The sequence below is a fragment of the Aquila chrysaetos genome, chromosome Z, assembly GCF_900496995.4.
Source record: "Aquila chrysaetos chrysaetos chromosome Z, bAquChr1.4, whole genome shotgun sequence".
NCBI classification, from domain to species: domain Eukaryota; kingdom Metazoa; phylum Chordata; class Aves; order Accipitriformes; family Accipitridae; genus Aquila; species Aquila chrysaetos.
Window position 1 is genome coordinate 66,892,360 of NC_044030.1, and position 18,546 is coordinate 66,910,905.

Below are 18,546 nucleotides of genomic sequence, written 5' to 3' on the forward strand. Positions count from 1 at the left end.
AGACATATCAAGGAGGATATGCTGCAGAAGATGAAGGGAGACGTCCCTCTTAAATTCTTTTCAGTACTGAATTGGGCGCTACTGCTTCCCAGGAAGTACCCTCCTGCTCTCCCTTAGGATGCATTCTAAAGAATTGGAGTAAATTTGGTGGGGCTACCCTGACAAAAGATAAACTAAAATGCTATTGTAATCAGTGGTGGCCACAATACCAATTAGAGGATGGTGAGAAGTGGCCAGAAAATGGATCTTTGAAATATAATTTGATATTACAATTAATGTTGTTTTGTCATAGGACTGAAAAATGGGATAAGGTACCTTATGTTGATTTATTCTTTACTTTGAGAAATAATTGGGATGTTAAAAAAAAAAATGTGGCTTAGTAGATTCTAAATAACAAATTGCTATATATGCATTGAAAGGAAAAAAAAAAGGAAAAAGGAACTAAATCTTGTTGCGCTGGATGTCAGGGTGGAAAAACTGAGACTGGAAAAAATGAAGAGGATGTACAATTACTAGTATCGCCCCTTGGGAATTCAGAGGCAAATAGTTTGAGTGATGAAGTGATAATATGAGTCCAGTCTCAGGAAGAACAAGACAACAGAAACCTACAGTGCAGGTTCCCCTTAGACAAGCAGTGGGACCAGAAGGAACACCAGTATATCTACACGTACCATTTACCATCTCTGATTTACTAAAATGGAAACAGGTGGTTAGATCATATTGAAGCAATCCTGAAGGGATGCATAGTGTCCAAATTATATGAAGTAAGGCAAAGGGATAAAGAGACCCCTTCTGCTTTCTATGAGAGATTGTGCAAAGTGGCACAACAATGGACTGATTTAGGTTGAGGTTTGAGGTTGTTTAATATGTTGTTTATTGGTCAAGCTGAGAAAAAAATTGCAAAAAGTGGAAGGGGCAAGTGGAATGACAATTTCACAGTTATTATCCATTACATATAAAGTATAGAATAATCAAGATGAGGAGGCTGAGAAGAAAAAACGAGGACAAGCCAAAATTCAGGCGTCCTTAGTAGCTGCCCTAAATGATGGGAGAAGTAGAGGGTGAGGAAGGGGACATGGAAGAGGTGGATTTCAAGGAAGGGGAAGAGGACAGGCAAGTTATGATAGAGAAAATTACAACGTCCCTTTAGGAGGAAATCAATGTGCATATTATAGTCAGGAGGGACGTTGGAAAAAGGAATGCCTTAATGTCTCTAATGATCAGGGAAAAAGGAAAGAAGAAGCTACTGAAGTAATGACAGAAATCAGGTTAGACTGAAGGGGATCAGAGGAATCTATTAAAATCTCCGCTCCCAATCCTCTGGTTCTAGTTAAGCTGGGGAATGAGATAATAGATTTTTCAGTTGATAGTGGAGCCATACATTCTGTAGTAACTAGTTGTAAGGGACCCTTAAGTAAAACTAAAATAAATATTGTTGGTGCGACAGGGAAAAAGACCTTAAGACCATTTTTTAAAACCTATGGAGTATTCAACTGGTGATAATAAATTAACTCATTAATTTCTCTATATGCCAGAATGGTCCTTACAACTGCCTGGATGGGACATACCTTGTAAGTTGAATGAACAACCAACCTTTTCTGAAGACTCTGTTCAGTTGCCAGAGACAGCTTGGAAAGCCCAGATATGTTTAATAACTGAAGAAAATCCTCATGAAGAAATGGATATTCCAGAAGAAGTACCAAACGTGGTTATGTCTTTGGTATGGGCATCAAAGATACTTGCACGAGCGAAGAATGTGATTCCGGTAAAGACTCAATTTAAACCAGCAGCCCAGCCAGTAAGAAAAAGACAATACTCTATTAAGGTAGAAGCCCAAAAGTGTTTAGAACCTATGATAAGCTCCTTTTTAGAGTATGGACTGTTAAGAGAATGCCAATCAGAATATAATACTCCAATTTTACCTGTAAAGAAACCTCATTCTTCAGAGTATAGACTGGTACAGGATTTACAAGAAATTAATGTGTGGACAGTAGATGTTCACCCTGTGGTTCTGAATCCGTACACTCTCCTTGCTTCAAACACTGACAGTAACACTTATTTTACAGTGTTGGACCTAAAAGATGCTTTCTTTTGTATTCCTGTGGCTAAGCAAAGCCAGACCATCTTTGCCTTGAGTGGGAAAATCCAACTACAGGGCGAAAGATGTAACTATGTGGGACTGTTCTTCCCCAAGGATTCCAGAACAGCACCACCTTGTTCGGTAACATACTGGTTAAAGAGCTAGAACAATAGCAAAGTGGTAATGATGCATTATGACTGATTACTATTGAACAGGTGTATTCCATTAGACCTGATCTGTGGGATGAACCCTTGCCTAATGGGGAGTTGGAGCTATTTACTGATGGGACCAGTTTGGTATTGAAAGGAAGGCGAAAAGCTGGATATGCTGTGGTAACAACTACTCAAACTTTAGAAGCTAAATCTGTGCCTAATAATACTTCTGCCCAAAAGGCCAAATTGGTAGCATTAACACAAGCTTTGGAACTTGGCCAAGGAAAAAGAGTCAATATTTATGCTGATTTTAAGTATCCTTTTGGAGTGGTGCATGTACCTGGAACAATTTGGAAAGAAAGAGGACTTTTAAGCTCGCAAAGAACCCCAATTAAATATGGAGAAGAAATAATGAAACTTTCACAAGCAGTTTTTCAACTGAAGAAAGTTGCAATAATACATTGTAAAGCCCATCAAAGAGGGAACAGTGAAATTATAAAGGGAAATCAAAAAGCAGATCAAGTGGCAAAAGAAGCAGCTCTAATAGAGTCAAAATTTGAAGGAGCCTTGATTCCAGCCACAGTATACTAAGAAAGAAGATCAACTGGCAGAACAATTAGATTGTTCTAAAAATGATCAGGGATGGTGGGTGACACCTTTAAAACAATTGTTAATTTCTGAAAAGATGATGGAAATTCTACTTAAAAGATTGCATCAAGAAACACATTCAGGAGCAGACGCATTGGTATTGACTGCCAAAAAGATATGTTGTAGGGCCGAAAATGCAAAATGTAGCAGATATAACAGTTAAAAGATGTGCCGTTTGTTGTGCTAATAATACAAAAATTACCAAGAAGGTTATAGGAGGAGTTGTGAAACAAGGAATAACTCCTGGGGAATACCGGCAAATAGATTTTACGGAACTACCAAGTTGTAATTTATACAAATACTTATTGGTGATAGTAGATAGCTTTTCTGGCCAGAGGCCTTTCCATATTGTACCAACAAGGCTAGAGAAGTAATTAAGGCCTTAAGAAATGATCACTAGGTTTGGTATTCCAGAAGGTATTTTTTCTGATAAAGGACCCGATTTTATTGCAGAAATAGTACGGGGATTTTCTAGATTTTAGGGTATTAAATGGGATTTGCATACCTCTTGGAATCCACACTCCAGTGGTAATCATGTAGAAATATAAGAGAGCCAATGGAGACAGGGTGGTTGAATAAAATCCTGCATGGATTTGGATTCTCCCTGACTGGATGGCTACAGAGCTTAGTATAGAACCTAATAATTTTGGTTGTTATAGTGATTTTTGTTTGTATTTTATTTGGATGTCTTAAGAGTATCAGCATGAGACAGGTATCTCAATCGTTTGTATTAATGATAAGAGATAGAAAATGAGACTTGTTGAAGTATATTAAGACTTCACAAGTCTCAAAGGGGGGAAATTGTTATCAATTAATATGTATAATATGACTGAAATAACCAGGGAGCTGCTAAAGTCCTGTGTACAGCCCCCACCTGTTAATATTTAAAATAGGGAAACAATAAGTAGACTTGATTTAGGGTTTAGGAACTAACTACTAGACAATGGGGCTTTATGTTTATGTCAGAAAAGGTAATGGATTGTAGTCTAGTCAATAAACCTTGAAGAACTGCTTGGAACTGCCAAGATGAGGGAAGGAGGAGGCAAAAGGTAATTCCTACAGCGGGGAGATCGTGACCACCGACTCATTGACCACCTACTCAAATGATACCACCTACTCAAAAGAAGGCAATGAAGGAAGAAGACAGAGTCTGAGCACTAATTTACATGAGGGGCGAAGAAGAGAGAACCAATCATTAAGGAAGGTAATGATGACTATGTATTAGCTAAGTGTATAAATGTGAGAATTTTTGAGACAGGGGTGTGCTGTCTTGAGACAGGCACTTATTCATGCACATCAATGAAATTAATTTGAAAGTATCTCAACCCTGTGTGTTATTGTCTTGGACACTGGGTAAATGAACCCCATTTGTGGGACAACAATGTAACATCCCTGTTGTAATTCTGCATATAGGATGATTAGTGTTAGAAAAGCACTTGTCCGCTCTTCTGTATAACAAATGTCGTACCTTCTCTTGAAAGAAAGTTATATGGTCTGGATTTTATGCTTGTCAGGCAGTGATCCTAATCTTTTATATTGAAACAAGAGCAAATACAGCATAAGAGTTTAGCTTGGGAGCATATTTACTTAAATGAAAATATGGGGATTAAAGGATTAGGTGAAAGTCGACACATGGGTTTCTCAGGTATGAGTGGTGGACACAGGAAATAACATGGCCAAGAAAAAAAAAATCTCTTGAACTCTTATCAAAACATCTTTATCTATCAAATCTTAAAATATATTTTTGCAGATATACCTATGTACTTGTACAGCCCAGTGCACTAACCTGCCGGTAGCAAACAAGTCAAGGAAATTATTCAAATAGGTCATGCTTCAACATTAATGTAATGTATTACCCAGTGATGCCACTAGTCACTCAAGTGTTCTAGGGCATTCTGTAAGCCATTTAAGGTGTTCTGAAACTATTCAATGCCATTAAATCACTTCATATACTGTATATGAGGGAAGAAAAAAGAGAATTTGGGTTACATGCTACTCTCCAATATTGAACAAACTTTCTGACATTGTCCAGGTTACTTAGCTTGAAAGTGACAATCTTTTTCTAGTTTCTTATCTCATTATTTCTGAAAATATTCAGATTGGAGAATGAACCTTCAGCTGCCCATCAATAACTGCAAATTTCCTGCCTGATTAGATGGATTCTAAATGTAAATGTGAATTTAAAAAAAAAAAATATAGGTTCTTATAGGTAATTATGAACCCTGAACTAGATGCATACCTAGGGAATCAACCAGAATCATGCATGGCATACATAGACCACAGGTTTTTTTTTGTGTGTCTGTTTTTATACTCTTTATGCCTTATTAACATCTATAGTGGCAGATGTCTTTGATTGATTTTCCACAATGTTAGACCAATACATACAAATTAAGAGGTTAAACTCCATTTAAATATACAGTATTGGAAAAAAGTATCATGGTTCATTAGTGTTGGGAAATTAGTATAATAGAATGTAAAGATTTAGCCTCTGGGATTTTTCCATGTAAATTAGCTTCAGTATGGAAACAAAATTGATTTGAAAGATTCTGTCATGCTGACACAGAATTAGGTTAAATTTGAAACCATTGCTGTTTTTTTTTTCTCTACCGTGAAATCCTGGGGGGAAAAAACATTTTACTCCATATCATGTAGATACGATCTGAACAGAAGTAAGTTATTATCTTGATTGACCGTTCACTGCTCTTTCCTACTTACTATTTGAAGAAACACCTTAAACTGTCATGATGGGAAAATAAAAATGTTAATGAAAACAGTAACACTCACTTAAACAGTACCTTACACAGAGGCATTATTGGTACCAAACTGGCCCAGGTAAGGAGTTACTAAACTCTTTTTCATCAGAGGTTAAAAAGCAATAAGGTACTTTACAGTTGCCTCCACAAAGGATTCTGAGTGGAACAACTGAATGAACTGAGCACTTTGCCAGAATGTAGTGCCGCCTTCTTTTGTGGCAGGCCAGAAATGAAGATTACTCCATGGTCTGCCTCCCTTACTTTCCTGAAATGATCATGAAAATGACTGCTTATTTTCCATCGACAACTTCAAAAGTCAGATAAAGGAGAAGGTGGAACAAGTGTGCGCTGTGAGTGAGTGGGTGGGTGGGTGTCTCTCCATACAGTGAGAATCTTAGGCAGAGGTGGACAAAAGAAAGTGGAGGGAACCGGTAGTCAGCCCAGAGCCCCAAACAGCTGCGATGCTCTGTTGTCCTCACCAACCCTTCCAATGACTTCAGCACAACCTCTATAGTCTTTGCATGAGAGAACAATCCTGATTTCTCTACTGACTTATTAGACTTAGTCCTGAGAAATACTCATATTCTGACAGTGGATATTGAATGGATAAATAGTTCAGATTAAAATTCTTTTTAATTCAACCACTTCCTTTAAAAAAAAAAAAAAAAAAAAAAGTTAGGTACTTGCTCCACAGCATATTTAGTACTTTACTACTCTTTTTAGTAGAGGTCTCACCTAATCCTTTTTCACTTCCCGGAGATCTCATTTCTACCCTCCGTCTGACTTTCTGTTCTTTTTTCTCAAGATCCCACCCTGGGGAATAAACACCTGTTCATTTAAATTATTTACCTGGATTTAAGATCTTTGGGGCTGATAACCTATCACACAGCTAGGCCTTCCTAGACAAAGATGACTTCAAAGTGCTATAGTAATTCAAATAACCTATTTATAACCTGGTCATCTTGGACATAATTCCTGTAGACCATTCTTCTGAAGGACTCAGTTCACAGTATTTCACATCAAATGGCCACCACATCAATGCTGTTAACAAGACGAATAAAAGAAGCTTTGAGGTTACCTTTTCAATCTCACTGCAGACTCAGAAAGACCTTCCTGCTCCCACTCATGTTTCAAACACTGATTTCACAGACACAAGCATTAGAATCAAATTACTGGTAAACACTGACAATTCATTAAAATTCTACACATATGAAACTTTCTGCTCTTAAAAGTAGCCTCTGTAATTTATAACTTATCGTGATAAGGCTCTTTTCCTTCTTTATTATGAATAAAGACATTGAAAAGTTTGAAGGAGGTTTATGGGTTTGGACTGGCATCTACTGAAGGAGAGAAAGAGACAGGGCTTTTGTAGTGGGATTCTGGCTCCAGTGGATGAAGAATACTGATTCTGATGGGAGGAGAAGGGAGAAGTACAGTGCATTACAGAGTAGGCTGTAGCAGAGGAGGATAGTCAATGACACTGGAAGTAAGGAAGCAAGGTTATACCATCAAAGCAAGTTTAATCTTCTAAGGAAAAAAAACCCATTTGCTTATCATCCTCAAGGCCAGCTTCTCATGCCTGCCATCACATTAAGTCGTGGATAGCTGCAGTAAAAAATGCATGAGAGGTACAATAAGCGGATAGAACAGGAAAGGCTGGACTTTTTAGTACAGGGAATCCAAGGCAGCTGAGACAAGCTCATGGTAATTTAAATGCCTTTTATTATATATTAGCACAGGCTGCAACAGTTGTGCATGACGTTTTACGTAGAAAATGAAAAATCTGGCCTGATTTTCAGATGCCCCAACGTCTGTTACTGCTGAGCACTTACGGAAATGAAAGTGGATGGTCTCTGCTTACAATCGAGGTTAGATATCTCATAAAAGGAGACAGGGCATGATAGTGTCAGGCAGGGGTTATGGAAAGGGGAATGTACACAGAGTGATTATAGGATTATTCAGTAGTATATGATGCTGTTTCGCTCACTCTAAGCATTCACACTGAGCTTCTCATCCTCACATCTGATCATCTCCATATCATGTCAGTTCCTTCTTGTTACAGTTAATTATAAATAATTAGAAGGTTGGCTTAGGAGGGTGAGTCACGGCACAAGAGGGTATGTGGGAACGTGTGGGTTTACAGAGGGGTTCTGGAAAAAGTGAGGGAACTCATAACACCAGGAGGAAGGAAAGGTGCTAGAGAACCAGGACTCAGGGGAGGCAGCCCTGGGAAGGAAGATGGGGGAGGGCTGGCTGGGGCAGCCAGTGGAGGGGAGATCCTGGGAGGCAGAGGCACCTGTTTTGAACCCTCCCCCAGAGCAAACATGTTGTGAAGGAAGCGCAGGCCAGGAGGGAGACAGCACGGGGAGGTGCTTGGTGGGGCAGTGCCAGGCAGGCCTCATGGCAGGCCCAGAGGAGCCAGGGACAGCCCTAGGACAGGTCTCACTGCAGGCACAGGCCTGGAGAAGGCCGGGGGCAGGCCTCGCAGCAGGCCTGGGGTGCGGGAGGCCCGCTTTCAGCCACCTTTGCCACACGGATGAGGGTCATCACAGGGTTGGGGGCGGGGGGACAAAGAGAGTGGTCTTTGGAGGAGAAAATAGTAGCGAATAAAAGCCACAGAGGAACTGATCCATTATCAGTCAGTAAAAGGGAAGGAGTAAGTGGGAGCTTGCGTGTTTGGAACAGGGAGAGAGCTCGAGTGTCACCTCGTGAGTTTGTGTCAAAGCAAGTTGTTAGAGAAGGTACTCTGAGGGGATGGGAGGTAACAGAGAAGACAGCTGGCACACTGTGCTGGTGATAAGAGCAGACACAGACCAGGGGTGAAATACCAAGGGAAGAAAGTGTTATGACCAGAGAAGTCAGCAACAGCAATCAAGAAACAAGAAGGGAATGAGTCCAGTGGAGAAGTTCAAAATCCGCCCCCCCCGCCCCCAAATTAGAGCCTTTCCACATTAAATGGAGCTGAGAACAGAAAGAAGATACTTGAATTTACTTATTAGTAGCCTTTCCACATCTGCTGCCAGGAGAGGTGAGAGAGCAGTGCTGAAGTGGGTCAAGTGGAGGATTCGCAGTATGAAAGTGAAGGCAGTAGAGGCAGGCAGCATGCTGGCAGGAGGAGACAGGAGTGGAGCGGGACAGGCAAAAGCAGGAGGCAGACAGAGAGGGTGAATTCCCCTCCACATAATGGAGAAGGTGCCATGTCAGGAGGCAGCATGCTTATTAGGCACAATATGCATCTCTGAGGAAATTAAATACGAAGTAAGTATATAGAAAATTTTCACATTCTCAGTAAAACAAAGGATTAACAATGATCCAGTTAGATTAGAGGTGCCAGCACTGGGGACCAGTATTGCAAGACAATGCATTACTCCTGTGAGTCACTGGTTTCGTTCTCACATGGGCCTTTATTAGCTGCAGCTCTTTACCTCCTGATGGTTGCCTCATGTGAAATGAGTTGGTGGCTCATTCCTGTTCATACTGAGAAGGTATCCACATTACAAAAATCATCACTGCTAATTACAAGCCATTTGCACTAATTGGTATCCTTGCTGGAAGTCTTCAGGGGGAAGAAGGCTAATGACTAAACAACAGGCATGGCAACTAAAGCTGGGCTCCTGACTGGTCAGGGACTATGTGGGGTGGGTGACCAGGGATGTGGCAGTTGTTGCCTGAGGTGTGTGAGATATGGGTGGCCTTTTTAGAGCCAACCACTGATTTTCTGAGCCTAAGCTTTCAGCAGTGATGGGGATTTGTGACTTTTGTATGCTGTACCTGTTCTGTACTGCTACTTGCAATGGAAAGAGCTTCCTATCTCCAAGTATTTTACCATGGTTTATTTTCTGACTTTTTGGTTGTTGCTGCTTTCAGTTGATTGCCTGTCATCTGCATAAATGACAAAGTAAATAACTTGTATTTTCTAATTTTTCCATAACAAGTGAAATTAGTGTTTTCTTAATAGATTGCTTCTTTTGCCTCAGGTTTCCCTGTTCAGATAGTTGCAGATGTAGAAGCACAGTAGAAAGTCATTGTAACCATCCATCCTTAAATGAGAAAGGTAAAATGAAAAAGTAAACAGTAAGCCTCCTGTCTCCTGGTTTTATTAGTTATTGGCTAACTTTGCATCATGCAGCATTTGTATAACTGGAGAAGTAGGGGGAAAACCCCACCTATTAGCCAACCTAAGTAATAGGAACAGCAAATATACAACACAGCAGGAGCATTAATGTTTCCTGTGTATCCAGATATCACAAATTTGGCATAGACAGCTCAGATAATCTGAAACATTTGGAACAGACAAGTGGAAGAACAGTTTGTGGAATAAACAGATTACAGGGAGGTGTGTGGACATTGGAAATACAGTTACCTGAAAAAAGTAACAACTCAGCAACATGAAACAGTGGCCTTGCCCAAAATGAGAGTCTGTAGCATCATTGTCTCTGTGACTCATGGTCTGGTTCCCCTGCTTGAATGTTATATCCACTCAGCTCATACCTGGAGTGCTGAAGGTCCCCTTGGGAATCTGTTTAGTATTTAGGGGCTCTTCTGTAGGGCTTCCCACTTCACAAATGCTTCCTGGATACTAACACTATATATACCATGCAGAACAAGCCTGATGGATAAGGACCTCTAGCACATCCATTTTGCAAAAGTAAGACAGAGCTCAGAGGGAGTTTGTTTATCAGTTTGAGATCTTTCTCCAGTGTTTCTCAAATGTTCAGAGCTCTTACGGGTATCAATCACTCCTCCTCTTGCTCAGCATTTCTCCTATTCAGGTCCTGGGGTCTCAAAGTAGGAACCTGGAGGATGAGGAACTTGCAACTATTGATGACCTTGCTTCTGGGGAAGGAAAAGAAAAAAGCAATTAAACCCATGAAAGGATCCTCTGGACAGGCCTGGCATTTTCTACTTAACCCCCATTCTTTCTACAAACAGTGGATTTATGTTGTGGATTTTTTGAAACCAGGGTCTTTGAAAAACAAAGGGTGATCCTGTAATTATGTGACTAGTTATGTTGTAAGAATAGCCTTTGTTCTACCATTTCCCAAGGTTGAGTACTGGACATTGCAATTGTAATTATGTTCAATAGCAGAGGTTTATAAATGCTGTTATTTTAACGAGTTTGGACTCTGCTAAACTAGAAAATGGAGGAAAATGTAATCAGTGTATTGTCAGCCATTTAAAAGACCTTTAGACATTTCATTAAATTAATTCTCTCTGATAGCCTAAAGAAAGACCATTTTCATATTTGTAATTTCAATAACGCTTATAAAAGGCTTTCTGAGTTCGCTAGAGAGAAGGGATCAGTTATCCAATGTTTTCTACTAGTGAGCAGATGTAAAACAACAGTAAAACTCTGAGTCCTTTAAATCTCATGCTTTCAAGAATGCTTACAAAGTAAGATTATAGCAGGCACAGAGAACAAGTAGAATGACTCTACCTAATGTTATCTAGGGGTAACTACATCCATAACAGGGTTTTAAGTTAAATTTAGAAGAAATCTTGTAGTATGTCATGTACTACACAGCAAATTGTAGCACAGATTTGACTTCTTTTCAGAATAAAGCAATAAAGAAATATAAAGAAGTTTTATAATTTTGGCTGAATTTGACTTCCTGGTCTCATTTTAAGAAGGAATCTCTTTCTTTGTCTATGATGAATGCTTCCCAGAAATGAAAGAATGTGAAATCGTTACCCAATTTAAATGGAATAGACACTCCTTACTGCCTTAGGTACTTGTTATGGGTAAATCATGCTCACCTGGGTCACATTAGCAGTTCCACTGATATCAGAACTGCACTGAGAAAGGGAAGCTGTATTTGTTGCTACTGATCTCATTAGGTAAGGGCCTGAGATAGCAGATCTTTTGGAATGTGACTAATGCTGATGATTTCCAGGGGTGGCTAAGGGCCTTTCTGAAAAGAAAGGACATGAGATCCCTTCTCCTGAGGGACTTGCCAAGAAGTTGCCACCAGTGGCTGCTGTCCTCTGCAAAACCCTTCTGATTTCAGGAAATATTCAGACAGGCCCAAGGAGCTGAGTTAGTATCTCCTGTTGCAGTAGTGTGAACTAATTATAGACATAGAATAATTGTTGAGTAATAAGGTGGTGAGGAATGACAGGAGGAACAACAATAAGATTATGTGGTCACTTGGCAAGAGGCGGTGCTTGGTATAATGCAGTTAAGGGGGTTTGTTTGTTGTTTTATTCTAATTAGGGCGTATGTCCTATTTGGCTAATGTTAGTAAGGTATTGTGAAAGAAGTGTGTCTGGGGAATGGACTTAAGAGAATTCAGGACGGTGAACTTGCAGAATGACTTAGGACAGGCACTCTGTGCAGAAGGTATGTTATGGAGAAAACACAGAGAGAGCTGTTGGACCAAGATACAGAGACTGCTGGCGTTGGCAAAGTAGGGGACACAGGCCGTGGGGTCACACACCTGGGTGACAGGACACAGCAAAGTGGTGATATGGCCTGATCTGACACCAGTAAGATCAGTGAATTAACCTAAATAGAAATCACGATCAAGTCCAGGGACATGACTTTTGAGAACTTGTATCCACAGGCAGAAGCAGATGGGCCTGAGCTCACGGTCCTTTTGCTCCAAGCTGGTCAGAAGCAAACATCTCTGGTCCTCATAGCTGTCATCACAAATACACCCTGAAAAAGTACAGCTTGAGTATGACCTACATATATGGCTTATGGATGGAGCTGGCTAACACTCAGGCTGCTTGGAATGGGCAGTGGTGATCACACCTACTGTGCCTATCTGTGTAAACATACCGACTCTGCCACTAAATCTGAAATCTTCAGTTCAGGATCTAGAGTGTTTTCATGCAGTGTTTAAATTTGCAACAAATGGGTAATTCTAAACATGTCCTCTGAAGGGTGAATTTCCATTCATGCATACCACCTGGGAACACTTCAAAGAATGCATTGCCCCTGCAACTACCCTGCCAGTAGCATGGTGGCTTGAATATGCGGTGGGTGAGCTCTGGGACAAAGATTCAAAGGCTGGCTTGTGAAAAGCTGGTTTCTGAGCATGATACTTGTAGTTGGAAGTGTGTCCCTCGGGAGAACTACTGCAAAATTTGCCATCTCCTGTGAGGCTTGAGACTTGCCTTTTTTGAGCTATGGAAAGTGGTGATAGCTGCTTGTACTTGATCTGTTTCATGAATGCTGCTAGCTTTTACTAGCCCTCCTAATTTTGGACTCTCTTTCTTTTTTTTTTTTTTGCCTCAATGAAAAGCTGATGTGGAGAGCTTCCAAACTCACACAGACAATAGCTGTCCAAAATTACTGGTAAGAAGTTTTGTCTGATAATATAAGTGCATACTCAGGTGCAAATTCCAGGTAAGTCCTTTTTCCTTTCTGTGCCAGTTCCTGTGCTAGGTCTTCTGACTCTCTCTTCAAAGCCTCCTGGGATATTTTGCTCTTTTCAATGCCAAGGCACAAGTTAGATGGAAGTTAGTCTATCTGAACATGGCTCCATTTCCTTTGTCTGCTGAAGAAATGTTATCTTATTAAGACAATTTAAGAAAGCTAGTTTAAAGACAGAGAGAAATTGTCTTTTTATATCAAAGCTGCTAAACATTTACAAGTGTTAAGTGTGAGTCAATATGAACAAACATGCACTACTGTACACACACAGCAAGTCTGAATCTTTGGATTTATTGTATGGGAAATATAGTTAACTATGGATCAGTCTGCTCTGCAGCAGTTAGGGAAATGTGGGATACTAAACACTGGGAAAAGTAGCCAGTTACTGCAAACATATGAGAAAAGCCCTCTCTCTTTTGTTGGTTTTTTTTGTTTGTTTGGCTGGTTATTTTTAATATACTAAATAAGACCTAATCATTTAATACAGGACATCCTGTTACTGTATAAGTGATCTGAGAAGCATGGATGGCATCCCACCTTTTCTGTGCTGCTTTATCAGCTGCTTTCCTTGCCATCTCAACTGATTCTTACTTTGGTGTTTAATTCTTTAGTCTTTGTAGTTTGCCTGGAAAGAGATCACACACCTCTGGTGTGAATGCACATGACTTTGGCTTCCCCTTCATCTGACCTTGCTGGAGTTTGTCAGAAAACTGGATTTGTTTGCCTACACACAGCCTTATTCTTTGCTCTGGTTTGCTAGTATTGGAAGTAGAACTGGATCAGTGCTGGTGCAGATTACAAGTTAAACAATATTTCCCTGCTAAATGTGGCTTATAAATACTATGTACGATAAAGTATATAACTATAATAAAATGACTAAAATCTTATTAATTACAGAAAAAATGATGCCACTCCGAGCTGAATTTTAGAACTCTTGAATGTAAGCAGTTCATCTTTATCCAGCCTTAAAGGAAGATATGCTTTTCAGGGAGTGGGTGAACATTTCTGGTTCCTGTAAGGAACCTCATTAAACAAACAAAATTGAGACACTCAAATTCATTATTCTCTTTTGAAAATCTAAGAATGTTGTCATTATGCTACCAGATAATTTAACACTTCTAACACATTGTTCTGCTTATCTGCAGCTACTCAGCTAGAATGCTCATTAAGTTTTACATGTTAAATATTTCCCATTTTCTTTTTGTGGTTTTCACTTCTACTCTATTTTCCAAATTAATTTTGTATTGAAATTAATGACACTAAAATCCACTTAGCCACTTTCTCTATTTCAGTTTTTATTCTCTCATGAAATATAGTGTAATTTATTTTTTGCTTACACCATGAAAGAGCAAGAATTAACACTACTCTCAAAAAGAAAATGTCTCATCCATCTTCTATTTGTGTGAATCTACAAAAGTAGGTTATGTCTTGAAAGGTGGAAAAAAAGGGAGGGGGGGAGTGCGGGGAAATTCCTTCATGTTCTATGGCCAAGTAGAACTGAAGAGTTAAATTCTGACACCTTTCTCTCCTTGAGGTTTGTTAATTTTGATTGGGATTGCATGGCCATTTCCTGCATGATGGACATTGTGATGATTTCTGTGACCTTTTCATATCCATTATTGGTAATTTAGGGAAGTTAATCTAGAGGAATAGTGAAGAACCCTTCAGAATAAATGAGGTGCATTGAATAGAAGGCTGTCTGTTGTGGGAGCACAATGCTCCCTCACTTCACCTTCAAACTGTTTGGTTGGTTTGTTGTTTTTCTTATTTTATTCTGTTTTGTATAGTGTCATCCAAATAAAACCTGGGTGAATACTTTGCAGGCCACTGCAAGCTTCCTATATATGGATAGTAAAATGATTAATTCACAGATTAAACTGAAGTTTAGCATGTGCTCCTCAGCAATGGAGCCAATTTGCACTAGGAGCCAAGCTGTGGTGGTATAATAGTGAAGAACGAAGTTGAGGCATTTTAAAATCAGGTAATAAGATTGTGGCATATATTAAGCAGATTTCAGGAATAGGCTGAAAAAGAACATAGCACTTACTGATTCCCTCGTGAGGCTAGGGAGGCATGCCAGTTGTGCCATGCCTTAACAGCCTCACTTCCCAGCCCCCTTGTGGCAGTTCTCTGGGATCTTTGCCCCGCTGTGCAGGACACAGGAAGAATTTCTTGCTGAACACACGTACATACATCCTCTTAACTCACAGCTGGCTAACTGGAGAGGATTTCTCCCGCTGGGAATAGATCCTTAAATATTCTTGTTGGTCATAAAGGTAATCACAGAGTAATTTTTTCTTTTTTTCCAGATAGGAAGGTAATCATAGGAGTACCCCAAATCCTTTTCTAGCATAGGCAATATATATGATATTAATAGTGTAAAGAAGTGTTTTTAGACTTGAGGTCTGATAAAGTCTGTTTTTCTGGAAAAGGAAGTTGTAACACATGATTAATTCTCACACAGGTTTGAAAGTACCAAGGGGATTTCAGTAGGAATTCGGTAAACATCACTGGCTCACACCTCAACAGTTTTATGAGACTTTGCCTTTAGATCACTCATAAGCTGCTCTTTATTTAATATTTTCTTACATTCAGCGTCTTCAGAAATTTCCTTTAACTTCACACGTGAACACATTGGCTGCATCAGATCTGTTAAAATTACTAACTGCTCTGCAATGTCCTTCTAGGACACTGGCCTAGTGTGAGAAGTGTAAGTCATGGTTCACATGACACTATCAAGTAACCTTTCTTTCATTGATACTGGTAAGCAAGTTTCTTACTATGAGCTTTTGCAGGGCATGAAGTACTTTCAAAGTAATACTAGACATTAATGTTATCTTTTTGGTGTTTAAATGCAAATCTGTCTTAAATTCATGGGTGGGAAAGTGAAACTTTTCTGCACTGTGCCAGGTTCCATTAACAAAACAATGTACAGTTGTACAGGTGCTAGAAAATCAGGTGCTTTTCTAGTCTGTATAAATACTTTGGTGAAGTCTAAGGTGTCAGAACAATGTACTAGTTTTCATTTATTTATTTTTATACAACAGATCTATAGGTCAAGGCTCAAGATGTCTTCCTCCTGTTGCCCACCCAGAAATGAACGTATTTCCACGTATATGAATTTCAAGTAAGTGGACTCCCTTTCTGTGACAGAATAATCTTTATTATTGTAGACATTCTTTGAAAGCTACCAGCACTTTTCAAAGTGCAAATACCTTTTATTTTTTAATTTTTTTTTTTTAATGCAAACTGGTAGAAAGCAAACTTTATTCCAGGAAATATCTTGGTTTGGGGAAAAGATTCTGCTGTGCCAGCCCATAAGCCTCTGTCACACATGCAGATCTGAAGAATGTATTAGAAGTCTTAGAAAAATTTAGGGTGGAAGAGACTTCTGTAAACCATCTAGTCCAACCTCCTGCTTCAAGCAAGACGGAGTTAACAGGTGGACCAGTTTGCTTAGAACCTTGTCCACTCCAGTTTTGAAACTCTCCAAGGATGGAGGTCCCACGGCCTTCCTGGACAACTTGTTCCAGTGCTTAACTGCCCTCATTGTGAAGAATATTTTCCCTTACGTACAACTGCAGTTTCACTTGTTGTGGCTCTTGTAATTTTGTTGTATACATCCAAAAGGGTCTGGCTCTGTCTTCTTTATAAAGATCCTTCAGATAGTGGAAGGCTGCAGCTAAATTCCACCTTAACCACTTCCGCTTGAGTATTGAGCACTCTCACAGTTTAGTGTCATCCATGAACTTGCTGTGGGGACATGGTCCTTGTCCTTGACGAAGATGATAAACAATATTGGCCCCCACATCAGCCCCTGAGGAATGCTGCTTGTAACTATTGGTTATACTTTCAAAGGTAGACCACTGCAATGGTAAAACCCTGCTCACTAGCCAGTTCTTCAGCCACCTTTCAGTCTACTTGTCCAAAACTCATCGTCAATTTTGCTATAAATGTGCTGTGGAAGACCACACCAAAGCCTTGCCAAAGTCAAGGTAAATAACATCCACTGTTCTCCCCTCATCCACAGAGCCAGTCATTCCTACGGAGATGATAATCATGTTGGATGTAGGGAACACCGTTCGGAAGATCTCGCGATGTCACGGAAAGGTAGAAGGCTAGTCGTCGCCTCCCTATGACATATCAGTAATCCCACCGACCGTTGTTAGTATAAAAGGAATTAACTGCGCAATAAAGGACGGAGTTGGCACTCACACCATGTGTGTTATCTGTCTCTTCCCTGGTCCAGGCCGACCAGTGATCTAATCGCGGCACCTTGATATGTAGCACTGCTACATAGTGGTGACCCCGACGTGATCGGCCGCACAGGCGACGATGAGGCTTGCGCAAGCGATTAAGGTATTAAAGGTGTTAGCTTATGAGGTGGGTGCCCGCGGTTCGATTTGGAGGGGCCCCACGGGCGAATGCATCCAATGGATGCTGCGCCGGGGGGACATTGAGTTTCCTAGATAAGTTTTGAGCCCCCCAAATTGGGGAGAGATTCGGGAGTCCTTGCTCCGATCCGAGCGCGGAGCCGCTGAACGATCGCAGAGTTGGGGGAAGGTGGAGCAGGTGGTCGCGGCGGGACGGGAGGCTGAGGCGTGCTGGTTGGCGGCGCGAGCGGCCGTGGAGCGGGGCTCGCAGAGTGGGCCGTCTTTGATTGCGGACATGGGCACGGAGGGTGCGGCGGAGACGGAGGTTTTTCCTGCAGAGGCGGCACCAGCGGGACCTGATGCGCCCCCCCTCCCAGTATCCATGAGAGGAGTTGCGGCGGGTGGTTCGGCAGCTCATGGGGAGGGACGGTTTGCAACGCCTCAGGCACAGGCACAGGGCATACGCGGGCGTGACTTTACGGCACTTGCAACAAGTGCCTTGGCCGCACTTGGGCGTGTCGCGGCCATGGATAGAGCGGACCCCCTCTTGCGTGAAAGTTCCGCAGGGGATTGCCGAGAGATTTACTGCCTTTTTAGATCGGCTTCAGCTTGCTGTGTAGGCGGCAAACCTCCCGGAGGCGGCTAAAGAGGCGATTGTGCTTGAATGTGCTAGGGCTCAAGCTAACCCACAGAGCGCAGCGCTTGTCTCTCATTTGCCAGCGGGTTCGTCCCTAGGTAACATGATACGCCATGTACTGGAGAGAGACCAACAACGGGAAGCGCGTCCGATAGTGGCGGCCTTGCAACAAGTTTTGCAGGCGGGTACAGCCTGATACTGCTTTTGAGGAGGCAGTCTGTAAGCAGGCCGCTAATGAGCAGGATTCTGATTCTGATAATAATTCTTTTGTATCAGGCAGGGTGGACTCTGAAAAAGAGCCGCATTTATATCCCTCATTACCTCCACCGCTGCCTGCCACGGCCGTCCCGCCGCTGCCTCCCGCGGCCTCTGCGCGGCCGGGACCGCTGCCGTGCCGCCGCCGGCCCCCACCCCCCCACCCCAATCGCCTGGTACTCCCTCTCCAGGGTCTGCAGAACTTACAACGGAACCTGGCTTTGCTGCACTGCCTGTATCTCCTTCTCCTACTAATCCATGACGATTCAC